The following is an 18,330-nucleotide window of genomic DNA, read 5'->3' as shown; positions in this document are numbered from 1 at the left end:
TTACAAATCACAAAGCCAATGGCAAGCAATGGATGGAATACATTCCCAGGAAAGCTTTCTGAATGTTCCCAAGATGTCTTTAGCAATTCAGACAGCTGTGCTGTGTGGTAGGCTTCAACCTAATGATGCAAAGTGTTTTCTTTCTACCTACAGCAGTGTGCGACTATCCAGCATGATAACATGTTGCGTTGAGTTTGCTTAGCAGAAAAATGTATTTAACCTGAAAGTCTGAGGCTCCAATTCTTTCAGCACATTTTACCCTTGTAATGTTGATAAAATGAGAGCCAATTAGTTGAGTAACTGTAGCAGTATTGCCAGAGGCGTAGCTAGAGCTTGTGGCGCCCGGGGCTATCCCTCAGATTGCCGCCCCTGGGGGTGGGGCTTGCTGGGGAAAAAGGACGGCGAGCACTTGAAAGAGGACCAAGAGACACGTAGTATCGCCGCTAATAGTTACCTTGATCATGCAAGTTACATGCACATACATGACACGGTCCAAGGCTACACAGTTGAATACACCGGTGACTGGCAGTGAGTGGCAGTACAAAAGAGAACACGCAGACTGCATGATCTATCTGGAGACTCAGAAAAACCGCATGTGACATCCATCAGAGAGCTGCGTGAACAATTACCTAGTAATCCCCTCAGCACAATGCAAACATGCACATACGTGACACTGTTCAGAGATCCATCATCTACAGCTGACATTAAATGACCATTCATCATGGTCCCCCCATTAAAGCAGTGCACTTTGTGATCTGCATGATGCATGTTCTTTGCAGCAGGCATATTAACCCTCTGTGCTACCTTTCCAGGAGTCAACCCTTCCACTAGACAAAACTGGGATCTCTCTTTAGGAAGAACATTAATCACCGAAGTTATCATGACATTTTTATTGTTTCTGAAAAGTGCTGGAGGCCAGGAAGGTGGCAGCATGTTTTTTTAAAACCATAATATACTTGCAAACACTACGCACCCACCCGAAATAGGTACCCAGTGCGGTCACACCGTTTGCACCGCCCTAACCTGCTCAAGGTTCATGTGACCTCAGTGACAGAGTCACAGTGACTGGATCACTGTTGCTCTAGGGTATGCTGCTTCGTAGGCCTGCCCGCAAGACTGGAGATGTACTTCAGTATGGATTGTGATGGACAGGCCTTCAAGGTTAACTCACAATTGACACCACTAGGGTACACCTGCTTGTGCTAAGACATCAAGCCTTCTAAGGTCTAGTGGGGCCTTGAAAGGTCTAGCATGGGAATATGCTCCCTCAGTAGAGTGGTCTGGGGGACTGGTCATGAAGGCTGAACCCAGTTCCCCAGTTACAAATTTGACAGCTCTGGCCATGGTGCCACATCCTCTCCCCCACTGAACACTATACTGCCCCACTGAGAGAAACTCGCACTGCCTTCAGCTACAACCTAATTGTGCCCGCTATAAGCACTTGGATGTGGCTCAATTCAAATTATGCACTTGATAAGAGTAATATGCTGCCTAAAAAAAAAGTAAAAGCAACCACTCATAGGGAATACAAGATTAAGTAAAGCATGTGAAATGTAAGCAGAAACAACATGGTTACCTTAACGATCTCTCACTTACTATTCAGAAATCAGCGAGTGGTTTTACCTGAAAAGTTAAGGACATGACTAGAGGGCCCTGAAGGGAACCGTTTCAACGTCCATTGCTTATATCCTTAATAAACGTAAGCAGTATTGTTTAAAAAAGACCACATCCATAAACAGAGCCATGGTACACATTTTGTTTTCCAATCCATCCATCAACCAGGTATTGCAATACCTCCAGGAATGGTGCACTTCCCCACACGGGGACAACAATGCTGTTCAAAGAAAGACGAGAAAACAAAAGTAGTGCTTCACTGCAAAGTCTGTAAAGTGAGGCTGATGTGTTTGGATGTGAATAAAACCAATCTGGCCACTTTGCAACCACTCTGTCTTGCTTTATTTAGTTATGTATTTATTTTTCATATTTAAAACCTTCTATTTCTCTCTATCCCGCTGCTCTTTGAAATAGAAAAATGTCAGAAAAAGGGCATTTCCCGCACGAGTGTTTCTTTTTTGGATCTATTTCACAGGGAAGCAACTAAATGAAAGAACGAAAGAGGTTGTGAACCGTTTCTTCAAGTTACGGTTTTCATTAAGTGAGGAGCAAGACAGAAAGAGAGGGAATAATATGAAGAGAGGGGGGACAGCTGCCAGCACAAAAAAGAAGAGGACATTGCCCGAGTCCTATTCCTTCTCTGCCCGTCCCGAACGTCCACGAAAGCAAGCCGAGCCTTATCTGAATGCCTTTGTCCGCCCCGAAAATAGTGCCGCCTGGGGCGTACCGACCCCACCGCCCCACCCTAGCTACGTCACTGAGTATTGCCATCTACATAAACACAATAAAAAACGGACAACTTGAAATACTTTGAATCTCGCCTAGAGGATGCTCCCTTTTAGGAAATAGCGGTCTGATCTTCCACTGAGCTAGGTATTTTCATTATTCTGAAACTCTTGCAAGGATCTTGCACTCCAGGACCTACGATGGACACCCTGCCTTACAGTGTCCACAGCAAGACTACAGATGACTCACTGCTTTGAGAAATTCACAGCCAATTTTTTAAGTCTAGTATAAGAAATTTGTTCCTTCTTAAAAGAGCATTTGGATCGCCACATGATATGATTGATTTGCGGATAGCGATTAGTGAAATCGCTCTGAGCCCAGGAATTACTTCAGTACTCAAGGAGAGAATAAATATTTCTTCATGTTTTGTTCAGTCCTCTGAAGAATAAAAAACTGATAAATGAACTAAAAATACAGGCCATGACGATTTGGCTAATTTAAGGCAGACAGCAAATTTGCCATGCATTGTCAAGCTACTGGAAGAAGCAAATGTCAAAAGTTAGACATGATTACACCAAGGATAATCAACTCCTGTGCTCGATACAGGTAGTGTTTACCCCTGCCCAAAGCATGAACTCTGTGGTTACAACTGCACTTTAAGTCTTTAGAATGGTGATGGTTAAGCGTAGAGTTGTTATTCTAATTTTAGTAGAGCTGTCAGCAGCATTCAACACCGCCATCGTCCACGTGACACTCCATGGCCTGGACACTCAAGGGTGAGCATTGGGCATCTTTCTAACAGGATCAGGCACCAGGATTTGAATACCTCCTTTTTGTTGGCGTTCACTAATCTGTCACTTAGGTGAAACCTCGGGGCATGCTATGCACCCTAAGTTCCAAAACATTGTATATCTACGTAGATTCATGTCTTTGATGCTCAATGCCTTAGCAATGCAAATGACATTCAACTCCTCTCAAGGCTTTTTAAAGAATAGACTAAGGATAGGGGGAGCTTATTAGAGTGCCTCTTTACGATAGATGAAAAATTGTGCCAGAAGTGTCTCAACTTAAAACCTAATGTAACAAAGATCATGGTGATGGATTGCCCGATATCATTTTTTGTCTATCAAGACTTAGAAGAAGTGCAAACCACATGTCAACCACGTCAAGAATTGGAGAGTACCTCTGTTGCATATGTCCCTATTCTTGCATATTTCAAATGTGTCCTTCATATATAGGTTGTCATGAAGAGAACTTCATTTTTTTATTTTTTATATATTCATTCACGATTTGGAACTCCAATAAGGTCCACATGAGAAAATGGCAAACATACAAGACAAATAGAAAAGATTTTTTTGGCGATTTCAAAGTGTTTTATTATTTTTTTATAAACAAGTACATTAGCATTTCCATTACGGGGTACCCGACAAAACGTGGTTGGTTTTGCAGTAGTTACAGGTATTTGGTATACGTGTTTAGCTGTGCCCCTTAACATTGATTTGCTAGGAAGTTAAGGACCGAAATGAAAGAAAGATAGAGATAAAAAGGAAAGGGTGGAGATAGAATAGAAGAAGTGTTCTATAGCAATGAGCCTATTCTGGGTTTGTAGCCTTGTGTGCCAATCAGACACCCCCCAAGTGGCCTCACGGGGGTTCATAGGTGTCCAGAAATGTGTTGAGCGACTTCCACATCCCCCGAGTGGCTGGTTTCCAGGGTGAGTTTCGCAGGGCCATGCTGTCTGCGCCTCTGAGGTACGTCACCCAGTTAAACCTGCCTCTGTATGATGTCTTAGAGGTATCCTTCCAGTTGGACAGGACCATTTTCACTGCCGCGGTCAGTAGGAGGTCTAGCAGATCCCTGTCATGCTGTGAGGCAAGTCCTGTGGTCAAAAATGCGGTGGTGAGGGAAGAGAATTCTGGGATTAGAGTACATCCCAGCCCCTTTTTTTTTTAAATCAAAGATTTTTCCCCAGAACGTTTAATGCCATAAATATTAATACGATAAAATCAGTAACCCACTGTGGTACAATCAGTTTTATAATCTAAAAATGTCGAATTATATCAAAACATTCAAAACAGATTTAAAAAAAAACATTTTAAAAAAGTTAAAAACTTGAACACAGAACATTTCAATAGGAGGAGAAAATAATAACTGTATGACTTCAGCTGTCGTACAAACTTGATATTGAAGAACAAGGGTCTCATAAAGGTGAGACGGTACAATAGGGACAAATAAATAACACGTGTTTTAAATCCTGGATTCCGCTGTTGCAAAGATTACATATATTTGATCATCTATGCCATTTAGAATTTAACATTTGTAAAAGTAACATATTTAGGCATATTTTATATTCAGCTATGGATAACTGGATTCCCGAATCCTGGGTAGAGAGAATACTATTGTCCAGAACTGAATCTGAATTAGCACTCCTCTAAGGTGTTGTGTCTCTTTGTTAATTATTTTGTAATGTTGTGCAAAGCTGAATTGCGTAATAAAAGATAATATTGTATCTTGTATTATGCACTGCACTTCATACAACACTACAAAATAAATTATTATTTAATCACCCTCTACTCTAAGACTGGCTACTGCCACTACTCGCAAAGCAACAAGTCGGGATCTCATGTTCTACTCTCTTGTTCTGCCTGCAAATGAATGTCCCAGTCAAAGGGGTCTCCTGAAAACCTCACACCGAACTGAACTTGCAAGATGACTTATTATGTGATTTACAGACTACTGTAACATGATGTACACAGGATTGCCAAAGAATCTCACAGAGACCACAAAATCAACCACACAATCAAGTATTCAAGAAATAAGATCACAAAAACCCACCACAGAAAATTATCCATTAACTCCGAGTGGATTTGATGATTAAACTTAAGTCACTTTACATCATCCACAAGCCTGGTGGTAATAAAGGCCCATCATGTCTACAAAAGCTGCCACCACGCTAAACCCCACTAGAAATCTACTCTCAGCTTCATTACACCGGGTCTCACCTCGCACCTTCAACCATCAGAAACACAAAGCAGAATTTACTGCACTACTAGGCCCAGAAATCAGGAGTGTGGATCCCATCGAAAAACCAAATCCAAGTCCCTCCAATTCAGAAAACTGCAACAACAAAAAAAGAACTTTGAAGGAAAGCTTTGCCAAGATGTCGAATTATCAAAGTCAGAAGTTGAGAACCATCCCACTAAACTCAACGCTTAATGACTTATCTATAATATTTTGCAGTGTTTATGCTTTGTTCAGCTAATTCTGCATGGGCTAGCAGCCTGCATTCTTAATAAGGACTCCTGTCACTTTAAAAAATACTGAAATAAATAAAATGTAATCTGCTGGAGCACATAATAGGTCCACTTGAGAAGGTACATAGAAAAGTATGGCAGTGATAAACTTGTGAAGGATCTTGCCAAAGCATGGAAAGGTCCATTTGGCTCGACACATGGCATAGTAACAGGCAAACCAGCATTAGGCAAGGGCTCATGGCACAATAGCAGGAGTTACTTACATTTAGCAAGGTGCATGTCACAAATTAGATTGAGGTAACCGGAGCATTGCATAGCTTGGTGTGAGGTTTATATGCCATGGTACATAGCATAGCCATTTCAGAGGCACATTTAATAAGGTTCATGGCTAAACATTAGCACATCTACATTTGGTAAGGTGTATTGCACAGACCGAGTAACATTAGATATGACAGTACCATTAGAAAGGATCCTGACGTGACATAAACAGAGATATATTGGACGAGGTACAAAGCATGCCACAGGGAAAAATATATATGAAAGTTTCATGGCATAGCATGACTAGTGGGCCAGAAGTGTGAAAAATTGTGCCTTGCAAATTGGCATCTTTTTCTTTAAAGTTTGTTTTAAAATGTTTACAGAAAAGTCTGCGAAATGCTGTTGTAGATCTCCACTTGGAGATCACCGTCCTTGGTGTATATATAGCTGTAGTGGTTCACTTAACAATTCCCTGCCAATGGAGCCCCACCCTTCCTGAGTCAGACAACCCGTTGAATAAGCATTGGCAAAGCCAGTAGATCTTCCCTATAAGACCTATTGCCTTTGCTAATGCTTTTTAGGCATGCTTTACAGCATTGCGGCTGCTGTGCATCACAAAAAACAAATTGATAATGTGGCCGCCGTGTTATTTTGTAGGTGTGTTCATGACTCCACTACACATGCGTGCACCAACATAAAGACATTTTTTTTAAATGCACTGATCCCAGATAGATTGGTATTTTTTTTTTTTTTTACAAAAAAGGAAGCTCAATGGAGCAGTTTTAAAACGTAACAGCATCGGGGTGGGGAGGGGGAGGTCAGTGGAAGAAGCAACAAAGTTGAGAAACGTGGAGGTCAGAGAAAAGCACACGAGGGGAAAGGTGGTAAACACCTGTACTCTCATGGAGTGCTTAAACAAAAAGAAAAAGGTCGTTTCATAAAAGCAAGCAGATGAAGCACAGAAGCCAGTCAATCAAAAAGATGTGTGAAGAGGATAGTCACCATGGGAGGGACAAACACAAGACAGACAAAAAGCCATCAAATAAGAAGCAGCCAGATGGAAGCAACAGGAAAGCCAACCAATGGTAAGATATGGGAGGGCTCCACACCCCTATATGTTCTTGGTAAGCTCACAATAGGTCTTTTGCATATTTTAGGCGAGGCCTGAAAATGTGTTTGCAAAGCGAGAACACACCCCATTAAACCAATCGAGGACTGCTATGGTTAAACTTAGCACAAAGTCAGGAAAATCTGCTCACCTTAACAAACGTTCATATTTTACTTTGTCTGTTATCCTGGACAAAGTTTAAAATTTCACCTACTACAAGCTGTACCACAACAAAACTTTTCAGAGCAGGCAAACACATTAGAAAGAACATCTCAAATAACTCTGAAACGAACCAGCCTCTTTGAGAAGAAACACATAATCACACTGAACACATTGAACAAACATTACACACTGTCCAATGCAGCTCTGACATACCACAGTGTCGGCAGAAATCTAATTCTGAATGCCACTGAAAAGACTTTACCATTTGCTTTCAAATCACTTACTCACACTCAACGGGCACCAAGGCGTTCGTAAGGAAACTCTGACGCCATGCGGAAATATATCTTTGGTGAACACAACATTATGAGAGACATTTGCCATAACTTCAGCAGAGGTCCGTAATGAGGCGCTGGAATCTAATATGAATTCAACCAAACTCAGAGTTCAGCACAATACCATGGGCAGAAACATTACATGTGATTCGCGGACATCACATACGCTCTCCTCCATCCAGAACCTTATGGTGATACATTTTACTACATAAACCAGAACAAATCACCCTATAGAATGACACACACTACGACATGAGTACATTACCACTAACACCATTGGATTCCAGGCACACAATGGCTTCACACCAAAGAGTACCGCAGCACAAAACCAGAGCAACCATCAATTCACAGCATGGGCTTTATACAGGAAAGACATAATGACTGATCACAGAAGGACAACACCACCACAAAAAGTAAAGCGATAACCACTAAGAGATTTCATCACCTCCCCTTTTCCATAGCTGTCAGCTGAGAGGCGGTCACTTCTAGGGCCATCTCCTTCAGCATTAAACAAAATGGGAGTTTTCTTCTTTCATGCTGTAACTGATGACTGGCCTTCGCAGTTTGTTCAAGGGTGATGCAGGTTCGGGGTGAGAGCAGAGAAAATTAAACATGACTGGCTGCTCAGCCTACACATAAAATGTTATCATTGAATATCCCCAGGGCCAGCCTGGGTCTGTAAATTTTGCAATAGCTCTCCTGCACCAATAGGAGGAACTGGCTCCATCTCAGCATTAGCTAAAGAGCGGATGGGAGATCACTGGAGCCATAAAGCGCCAGCCTGGTGCCCTGACTTCAGTTCCTCGTCTATTTTTCTGAACTATTGGAGGCAGAGACAAAAAATAAATAAATAAATACAAAAAAAAATGGTTAGCTTAGCTCAACAGAGAATATGCAATACAACGGTACTAAATCGAACCTTCTAAATCATCAGATACCTATGACCATCTTTCAGAACGGGGAGCTGGGCGGGTTCGGTCAGGAATCTCTAATTAGAATGTCCACCAAAAAGTTGGTTACCAAAGGTAAGTAATTTCTTCTTCTGATGGATACTTCTGCTTGTAGATCCCTAACCTTTTTGAATAGACACCCTCTCCCAGATGTGAGGGTTCTGAAGGAGTAGTCAGACCAGGAAGCATGAAACGAGCAAAATGACCATCTCTTCTCGCTTCTGAATCCAGCAATAATGCTTCATAAATGTGTGCAGGGAAGCCCATGTGGCCACACAGCACCTCTCTGCCAATGCTTTTGCTCAGGTAGAAAGAGCTTGGATTACGCCTGGTGGTTCCTTTTTTAAAAAGGGCATTATGAGACTTTAATACAAAGGATGATCAAATGCAACACGTCTTCATCTGGACTGCATTGCCTTTCTTGTTGGCCACATATACAACAAAGAGCTGATCATTCGATCTAAACTCCTTTGTCAAGTCAATATAGAAGCTGACTGCCATACTCTGGTCCATCAGTTGTAACCTCTCCTCCTCTTTGGTGGGATCAGGCGCGGGAAAGAATGTGGATAGTGTAACTGACTGCCCTAAATGTAACCACCTTGAGCAGAAATGCCACTTTAGTTCTGAGCACCATCCTGCCTGGGTAAAAACAAGTAAAGGGCAGATGGATGCACAGCGCTTACAGCTCACTGATATGTTGCACTGAAGTGATGGGCAACAAAAACACAATCTTAAGGGTCAAAAGCCACAACGGACAGCTGTGTAAGGGTTCAAATAGTGCCCCCCATAAGATAAGGAATGTCAGAACCAGATGAAGGTCCCACTTGAGCATAAGGGGAATGAGGAAACATATATGCCGGCCCCTTCAGAAATCATAAAACGATAGGAGACTTAAACAAAGAAGCTTGATCGGGAAGACTAATGAGAAGACAACACTGGAATATAGCAATTAACTGTGCACACTGCACAACCTTGCTGTGCCAGGAAAAGTGGAAAATGAAAAACATCAGAAACACACCAAACAACAAAACAATTCCACTATCTGGTTTAAATTGACTTTGTAGAGGGGTGATAAGCTGACAGAATAATGTCAACCACCTCCAGCGGTAGGTGAAAGGAGCCGAGCTGTCCCCAGTCAATCTCCAGGCATGAAGGTGGTGGCTTTGGAAGTTGGAGTGTAGGCCCTTCCTTTTTGACTGGGAGAGGAGGTCCCCTGAGCGGTAACTGGAGGGAGGGAGACAGGGAAAGTATGAGCTGGTCTGCATACCACACAACCCTTTGCCAGCCTGGCGCTATCAAATTACCTGTGCCTGGTCTTGGTGGGTCTTCAACACTTGAGGAATGAAGAATATGGGTGGGGGGACCGCTCAGTTAAGTGGAAATTCCCACATCAAAGGACACGCATCCCTCAAGCCTCCCTGCAATGGGAATTGTAGGGCAGAGAAATGTGGCCAGTGTACATTCCTGCGAGTAGCAAAAAGGTTTACTGGAGGAGTGTCTCACAAGGCAAAGATTTCCTGAACCATCTCCAGGTGGAGATGCCACATGAGTTAGGCAAGAGGACGTCAGCTCAGGCTGTCAGCTCTTATGTCGAGGAAGCCTGATAGATAACTGGCAACAAGCAAAATCCCTTGCACTTTTGTCTACGCCCGAGGTCACAAGTTGCCCCAGAAGAGGTGAGGTGATCCCACACATCCCTGCTAATTGAGATACCAGATTGCGGTTGTGTTATTTGTCAAGATCAGGACCGAGAAACCGCAGAAGTAGGACAGGAAGGCCTTCAGGGCAAGAAAAATTACTCTCAGCTCTAGCAGACTGATATGTAATTTCTGCTCTATTAGAGTCCGGCTCCTCTGTGTGCGAATCCACTCTGAGGAGGAGGTGTCCATAAATATGTGGCCTCTGCAGGTGGTGGACGAAGAAAGACTTCCCTTGCATCTGGTTCTCCTTCCCTGAACACCACAAACGGTCCGACGCAGTGTCTGGTTTAACAGTTTTGAAAGCACTGCAGAAGGGGACACCACTGGAGAGCCCTTCGTGCAAGCATGCATAATGACCAGTAGGATACAGGAAGCAAGCAAACCGAGCAAGCTGAGAATCAAAGTGCTACCCCACAAAACGCAGAATCATATCCTAAACATCCCAGATCCTCTGAGGATAAGGGAAAGCCTGGAGAGATGTTGTGTTCAGTAATGCCGTTATGAACAGGAGGTGCCAAGAGGTCTCCAAGTGTGACTTGGACAGGTTGGTGGAAAAACCATGCAACAGAAAAGTTATGGCATCCAGATAGTTAGAGGCCAGCTGTGGTGAGCCCACCATGAGCAGCTAGTCATCCAGTTACAGGAACACTGAGATCCCCTACTTGCACAGATCTGACAAAAACACTGCCATATGCTTGATGAAGAACCTAGTTGCCGACGCTGGTCCAAGCAGAAGGACCACAAACTGGTAGTAGATGGAGAACACTGCAAACCAAAGGTACCTCTTGTAAGCCTACAGGGTTGTCATGTGGTAGTACGCATTCCTGCAGGTCGAGGAACACCATCTCATCTTCTACTTCACACACCAAAACCACCTGAGCCAGGGACAATATCTTGAATTCCTCCTTGGGCAGGTAAAAGTTTAGGACTCTAAAGGTCCTGGATCGGATGCCGACAACTGTCCTTCTTGGGAACCATATGGTACTGAGAATAGCACCCCTCCCCAATTACCTGCTCTTGGACTAACTCCACTGCTCCTTTCTGCTAAAGTGCTGTCATCTTCTGCCGAAGGATTCAAGCATGGTCCTTTGAAAAGAGCGACTGAGGAGGTATTTGGAGATGGGGCTTGGGGCAGGTTTGTGTAAAACGAAGGGTATACCGTCTTTTATTAATTTGTAGGACCCACTGGGAAAAGAAAGATACCGTATCTCCAAATGGCTGTGCATGGTCCCTTAAGGCAGAACTAAAACAGCCTACCAGGTAGAGTGAGGGAGGACAAGTAGGAGGAGAGGGGGTTGCTGGCCATGTCTGCCTTTGGGATCGCCTTCTCTCTTAACTCTTTTAGAATTTGATTAGTCTGTTGGACTGGAGGCTGAAAAGACCGGCATGGGTTATAGGGCTGCCCCTTCGAGTCACTCCGAAACTTCCTATATTTTATCTGTGGAAGTCTCAGGCTAAGGACCCTAGACCCAAACATCAGGCAGTTGCCCTCTTAAAATGTTCCAGGGTTGAGTCTGCCTTACCACCAAATAAGCAAGAGTCATAACGGCATGCCCATCAGGCCGACCTGTTTGTCATCAGAGAAACCCTTGAAATATAACCAGGAATGCCTCCTCAGGGCCATAAAAGAGCCCATGGTCCTGGCCACCGTGTCCAGTACTGCCCTGAGGATTTCTCTAGATACATCTTGTCCATACCAGACTAGCTCTGCAAACCTGTTCTTGAGATGCTCAGGTAGACCGGGAAGCACCATGTCTGCCACTTCATCAAGTGCATGAGGTGCCTGACCAGCAGATATGAGGTGTGCATCAAATGCAGCACAAGACACCTTTTAACCGAAGGCCTCCAACTTTTTCGACTGTATGTTGGAAGGTGGGAGGTGCCATGGAAATTGTACCTGGCTTCTGCTTGGAGGAGGCTTGTACAGCCAAAATGTATGGAGAGGGTGATTGGAAAGAAAATTAGGATCCCCATGTTCAGGCCCGTATGCGGAGGTGAGACTTCTGACCGAAACGGGCAGATGTCGCTTTGTCCCATGCAGTTTTGATGGGCTCCATGAGTGACAGATTAAATAGGAGGAGTGGTTCTGAAGCCGAGGTGGGTTGCAGGATCTCAGGAAGAGTGTTAGCCTTCTCCTGAGCTGTAGGGAAAGTTAATATTTGCACCTCTGCAGCCTTTTTCAAGACTGCAGCAAAAGAGGCCACCTCTGGAGCTGATGGCACAGAAGGGCAATCCATTTCCATTTCCAGGGAGGTGTCTAAGTGTTAACTCCCACTTGCCTGAGGGCAGAGTTTGGCATTTCTGACACCACTGAAAGCACCATTGCTTTGTTTTTAGCATTACAACGCCTCATGCCAACTGCCTTTCCTGTTTGAGGTTGCGATGCTTCGAGCAGTGTGTGTCCTGGGTGATTTGGCTTCCTGACAGCAGTATTTCAATCGAATTATATGCCAGTAGGATGTTATTTCCTGCAGAGTCTCTGTAACGCTGCAAGCATGGAATAATAGGGCTTAAAAATTTAGCAGTCCATGCCAGATTTTCTTCCTTTGGTTAAGATCACCTCTTACAAGAATTTAGTTTTGAATTGCCCAAGGCAAGATGGTGGATTATCATTTCTCGTGTCTTTCCACAGCTTTACTTTACTTGTTTTGGTAAAGGAGATCAACCCAATTCCAACTTGCTCTGTAATTAGGCTTGTTTGCCTGTTGCTTGCTCATGGGTCTCACTGGTTTTCCTTTGTATTTGTCTTCTTTCTTCAAGCTTTTTTTCTCTGCTGGTCATGTTGATTGGTCTAGCTTGTTAGGTTTGTGTAACTGCATCCAGTTTTCTTTTGCATTCCATTGTGCTTCACTTCTAGTCACATCTCTTGACTACCTGTGACAATTCTAGAGTCTGAGGTTGCTTCAGGAAATGTTTAGCCATTTCATTAGTTTAAGAAGAGGCTTCAGTCATCGTGTAAGAGGCCTGACCTTGACACTAACTCTCTAGCATTCTATAGTATTAGGTAATTAGCTGTGTCTGAATCTGCTGGAGGGTGCTGGAGAAGGAACCACCAGCAGGATCCTGTGCATCAATGTGGCTCCAGCTGGTGCCAGATGCACCACCTGGAGCAAAATAGCACCAAGAAAACGCTCACCAGCGCTACCCCAGGCATACTAGAGGAAACCACAACATGCCTCAACAGTGCCATAATGGTGTGTCGGAAGTGTTCTTTCCTCAGTGTGATGCGGACCAGTTCTAGTTTGGAGGAGGACTCCACTGGAGGTGTAGCGCAGTGCTGAGACCTACCCCTCAATCAGGAAAACTTCTGAGTACAGAGTCATTCCATCTTCTCCTCTTCTCCAGTTTCCTCTTCTTCTTCGATGATTTAGAAGGCAGAGAAGAATGTGACATGAAGCAAGACCTCAAAAGCAAATGACCTTGAGCCCAGTGCGCTCTACACAGGTGGCATAAAAAATGCTTTGTCTCGCCCTCCTTAGTTGCCTTGGTGTGCATGTGGTCGCATTTGTCACACAACTTGGAGTCGTGCTTCTGCCACAAGCACCACAAACAGAACTCGTAGTGTCAGATATAGATATCTGTTCATGGCAGGAGCTGCAAGCCTTGAAACCTGATTTTTAAGGGGGAGACATCCCTAAGAACTGCAAAATATACAGGTTTTTAGTCAGTCAATCAATCAGGTACTTGTATAGCGCGACTACTCACCACCCGTAAGGGTCTCAATGTGCTGTGGGGAGTGGGCTGACTGCGGTTCAGTCGAAGAGCCGGGTCTTGAGGTCCTCCCTGAATTGACAGCGATTGCCTGAAGTGTAGAGGCAGGGTGTTCCAGGTCTTTGCAGCCAGGCAGGAGATGGATCTTCGTCCAGCCGAGGTCTTGCAGATCCGTGGGATTTTGGCCAGTGCCAGTTGGGTGGAGCGGAGGTGTCTGGTGAATGTGTAGAAGGAGAGACGGTGGTTGAGGTATGCAGGTCCTGCGTCATGCAGGGCTTTAGAGGCATGTGTGAGGAGCTTGTAGGTGATTCTTTTGTTGACTGCGTGGTCTCCCAGGTGACCAGTGGTGTGGTTGCCATAGGGGATGTTCATGATGCATCTGCCGGAGGCCTTCTTAATGTTCTGCAGTTTCTTCAGGAGTTTTTGGGTGATGCCAGTGTAGAGTGCGTTGCCGTAGTCGAGTCTGCTGCTGACAAGTGCTGGACTCAGTGGGGATCCCCTTGAAGATCTTTCAAAGCAAGCAGAGCCTGTGGAAGCAAGAGGACGATACAGGGTTGAATTGACAGATCATGGCGAGCGAGGAGTACAGGATGATGCTGAGGTTTCCTGCATGGTCCGTGAGGGGTTCCGAGCACTGCGGGCCACTAGGAGTTGTCCCAGGAAGGGGGGGGAGACCAGTATGAGGACTTCTGACTGTTTCGAGGTGAGCTTGAGGCAGCTGTCCTTCATCCAGGTTGCGACTACCTTCATCCTGTTGTGGAATTTGCTCTTGGTGGCAATGGGGTCATCGGTGAGGCCGAGAATCAGTTGGGTATCATCTGCATAGGAGACTATGTTGAGTCAGTGGTTTCTGACGATGGCTGCAAACAGGGCCATGTAGATGTTGAAGAGGGCGGGGCTCAGAGAGGAGACCTGAGCCACTCCGCAGCTGATCTCTGTGGGTTCTGAGTAAAATGGTGGAAGTCTGACTCTTTGTTTTCGGCCGTTGAGGACAAAGCAGATCTATTGCAGGGCTTTGTTGTGGATGCCAGCGTTGTGGGGTCTTGTGCAGATGGTGTGGTGGGAAACGGTGTCAAAGAAGGCCGGGAGGTCCAGGAGGATGAGGGTAGCAGTCTTTAGGGGCGAGGAGAACTGTCTAGGTGCTGTGGTTGCTACTGAAGCTGGGTTGGGAGAGGTCCAGAATGTGTTTTGGTTCAATGAACTCAGAGAATTGGACATTGGTGGCCTTCTCGATGACCTTGGCTGGTAAGAGGAGCAGAGAGATGGGTCTGTAGTTCTTAAGGTCCATCGGGTCGGCAGAGGGTTTCATCAGCAGAGGGTTGATCTCTGAGTGTTTCCAGTCTTCCGGGAAGGTGGCGGAATTGATGGAGAAGTTGATGGTGCAGCAGAGTTCGGGGGCGATGGAGGTGCCGGCTCTGTTGAAGATGTGGTGAGGGCAGGGATCCCAGGGAGCTCTGGAGTGGATGCTCCTCATGGTCTTGAGGGTGTTGCCAGAGGTGAGTGGGTCCACCTGAGCAGGCTCTGCTGGGGTCTGGAATCGTTGGGTGCGATGGTTGGAAGTGGGGTGGGTGGGTCTTTGGTAGCTAAGCTGTCATAGATCTCCTTGATATTCGGGTGGAAGAAGGTGCCGAGGTTGTTGCAGAGGTCTTGTGAGGGAGTAATGTCTGCTGTCTCTGTGCTGGGTTTGGTAAATTCTTAGACTACAGTGAAGAGTTATTTGCTGTTATGTGCGTTGGCGTTGATGCATTCCTGTGTGGCTGTTTTCTTTGTTGTTCTCATGGGATGCTGAGGTGGCGTGATTGCAGTTTTGAAGGCTGCATGGTCTTGCAAGATCTTGCTGCTCCTCCATCTTTTCTCGAGCCATCTACAGGTGCATCTAGACTCTTGAAGGGCGGGGGAGAACCAGCTGGCTTTGTTGGAGGGCTGCTTGTCCGAGGGTTTCCTGAGAGGTGCTAGTGAGTTGGCACAATTGGAGATCCATAGGTGGAGGTTGCTTGCTGAGGCATTGGTGTCATTGCATGTCAGTGGTGGGGTTTTGCTGAGGGAGGTGGTGAGCTGTTCTTTGGTGACCTTGTTCCAGCTTCTGCGAAGGTAGAGGTGGGTGTGGTGGTGTACAGTGGGTTTGGTGAAAGAGAAATGGACACAGCAGTGGTCAGTCAAAAGCAGCTCGGAGGTGTGGCTGAAGGTGTTGTTGCTGGCGGAGAAGATGGGATCGAGAGTGTGCAGTCTGCAGAGTGGATTGGAGAAGTGACTCATTGTTTGAGTCCGATGGTGGTGAGGTTCTCCAGTAGGGATGAGGTGTTGTGGTCGTTGGAGTTGTCCAGATGAAAGTTGAGGTCACCAAGAAAGATGTAGTCCGTGGAGGCAAGAGCTTGGTGTGTGATGAAGTCAACTATAGATTCGCTGAAGGGGGGACGGGGTGAAATAATCTTCATTAAGTTCAGCTCCAGAACTACCTCGAAGGGCATGAAGAAATAGGGAACTGATATCAGGGCGGTACAGTATTTCTCCACTGACGTCACATCTGCGCTGCAACAGACATCGAGATGAGGCCAGTGCCACCTATCAGAGCAGGAAAGCTATTGAAAAATATCCGAATCCTGTCTGACGCCTAGTAATGTTTGAAAAATGAAGAATCTGCAGGTAGACATATCCATCAGAAACACTGATTGTGAAGAAAAAACAAAACACGCAACCAGCTCTAAACTTACACCATTCTCATACTACTAAATGGCCCTCCATGCACATTGGGATCTAACCAGATACTTACTTATATTAAGTGTTATGTTTCATTTAAACAAGAAGTCCCCAAAAACCCCAAAGGTTTTTCAGACTTGCACATTCCTAGGTAAGAGATGATTTAAGATGTCCACACATGGCTTTCGTCTACAGCTGAAGTGAGGTGGTTTTTAAGAGGATGGCAAAACTCATGCATTCACACAACGTGCTAAAACAACCTTTCCCGCTATCGGGCGACGCTCACAGGGTTGAGCAAGCAAGGAAAATTTCTAATGTACATCATTAAAATACATCAGTGGCTTACAGATATTCTGAACACAAACATAAAACGGCATATAAAAGGTCACCTGCAGAACGGGTGGCTGGAAAAATAAACAACTGCACAATAAGAATGAAAAGGGCCACGAATCATGATTTTAAGTCACTCAAAACAAAGACAAGCTTTAAAAGGATATCTTGTCTTTAGTGGAACAGCTTGGAATGCTCAGCTCTTCCCGCAGCCATCAGACAATTTACTAAAACCGTGACTGATAAGCGGCTACACCCCCAATCCCCTGCCCCTCACAAGACTGATCGAAGGCCGTTTGTCGCCACTGACCTCCAATCGCTGAACAAAAGATATGGTTGTTCGTGTCGTGCCCCTGCAAAAGCGAAAACGAGCGACATGCCAGCTGCAATGCAGGTATGTGCTAAATGAGCCAATCTCTGGGGCGCACTCCCAGGGCACCATTTTTAATTACTGCTAAAATCACTCAGAACTCATCACACTTCCACCCTCATTCTACTTTTTACAGCTACAGTCTAGGAACTGCCGTGTCGCGTTCGTTTGACAATTTATAAAATGCAGTTTGATTCACGGGATTATATCCGACAGCGCTCTACTTGGAACCTGATTACAAGTGCCCGTTTAATTGGGATCCCTTCGCAAACACAACTTTGCAGGTGGATTTTAATTGCAAGTGGCGCAACCTTTACCACACATGCTAGGGTGTGATAGTATATCCACAGACACATTTCGGCAGGTCGAGCATGTTATAAAGACCGGTGAATCCTGGGCTCTGCGCCATTTTACAGGCTAAATAAACAAGGCGAGAATTATCGCACCGGATACATTCCAAACACATGGGTGTCAGATTTAATCAGGTGTGATAATGATTGCATCTGAGACCTGGACATTCAATATAGGGGCAGGCGATCTTTTTGTTTAAATATCTGGGGGGTTTCTCATTGAAAAAGGTGGGAGGTGTGGCTGGATTTCCCTGTATATCCTTGCTGGAGGTCTTAATGGGAAAGGACAAATGCACGATCTCTCAGGTGTATGGTTGTTTGAGTGAGGGGATTCCAGATGAGCTCGATAAACATAACTTCAAGTGGCAGATCTGGATAACCCCAGCTATTTTGAATCCTTGGAATTAGGTCGTACAATGCTCTACTCATCTAGTTTACAAACCCAGCATTATAAAACGATTTTTGATTTATATTTCCACCTTCTAAAATAGCTAAATGGGGGTGGGGGTGTTGCTGGGATACACTGTCCTCGGTACCAGGGGCTAGGAGCAGATTTGGTTCATATGTTTTGTTCTTGCCCTTGTTTTAATGCACTTAGATCGGATTTTGCACTATTTTTAGAGGATACCCTTAATTTAAATGTTCCTCTGACCCCACAGAGTATGCTGCTTGGGATATGTGAGTGGATATCAAGGACCGGGGCCCAGCTAATATTCATGGCAAAGGCAGTCTGCAGGTTCTGCACAGCCTCAGCTTGGCTGGACCCCC

At 45.0% G+C, this 18,330-nt stretch overlaps 1 protein-coding gene across 5 annotated transcripts in view; it reads right to left on the bottom strand.

Moving 5' to 3' along the window:
• The window catches only part of ARAP3 (ArfGAP with RhoGAP domain, ankyrin repeat and PH domain 3), a 530,251-nt gene that overhangs the window by 481,970 nt on the left and 29,951 nt on the right, over positions 1–18,330 (bottom strand). The window lies entirely within an intron of this gene.

Source organism: Triturus cristatus, chromosome 7, assembly GCF_964204655.1.
Source record: "Triturus cristatus chromosome 7, aTriCri1.1, whole genome shotgun sequence".
NCBI classification, from domain to species: Eukaryota; Metazoa; Chordata; class Amphibia; order Caudata; family Salamandridae; genus Triturus; species Triturus cristatus.
This window is presented reverse-complemented; position numbering and strand designations above follow the sequence as displayed.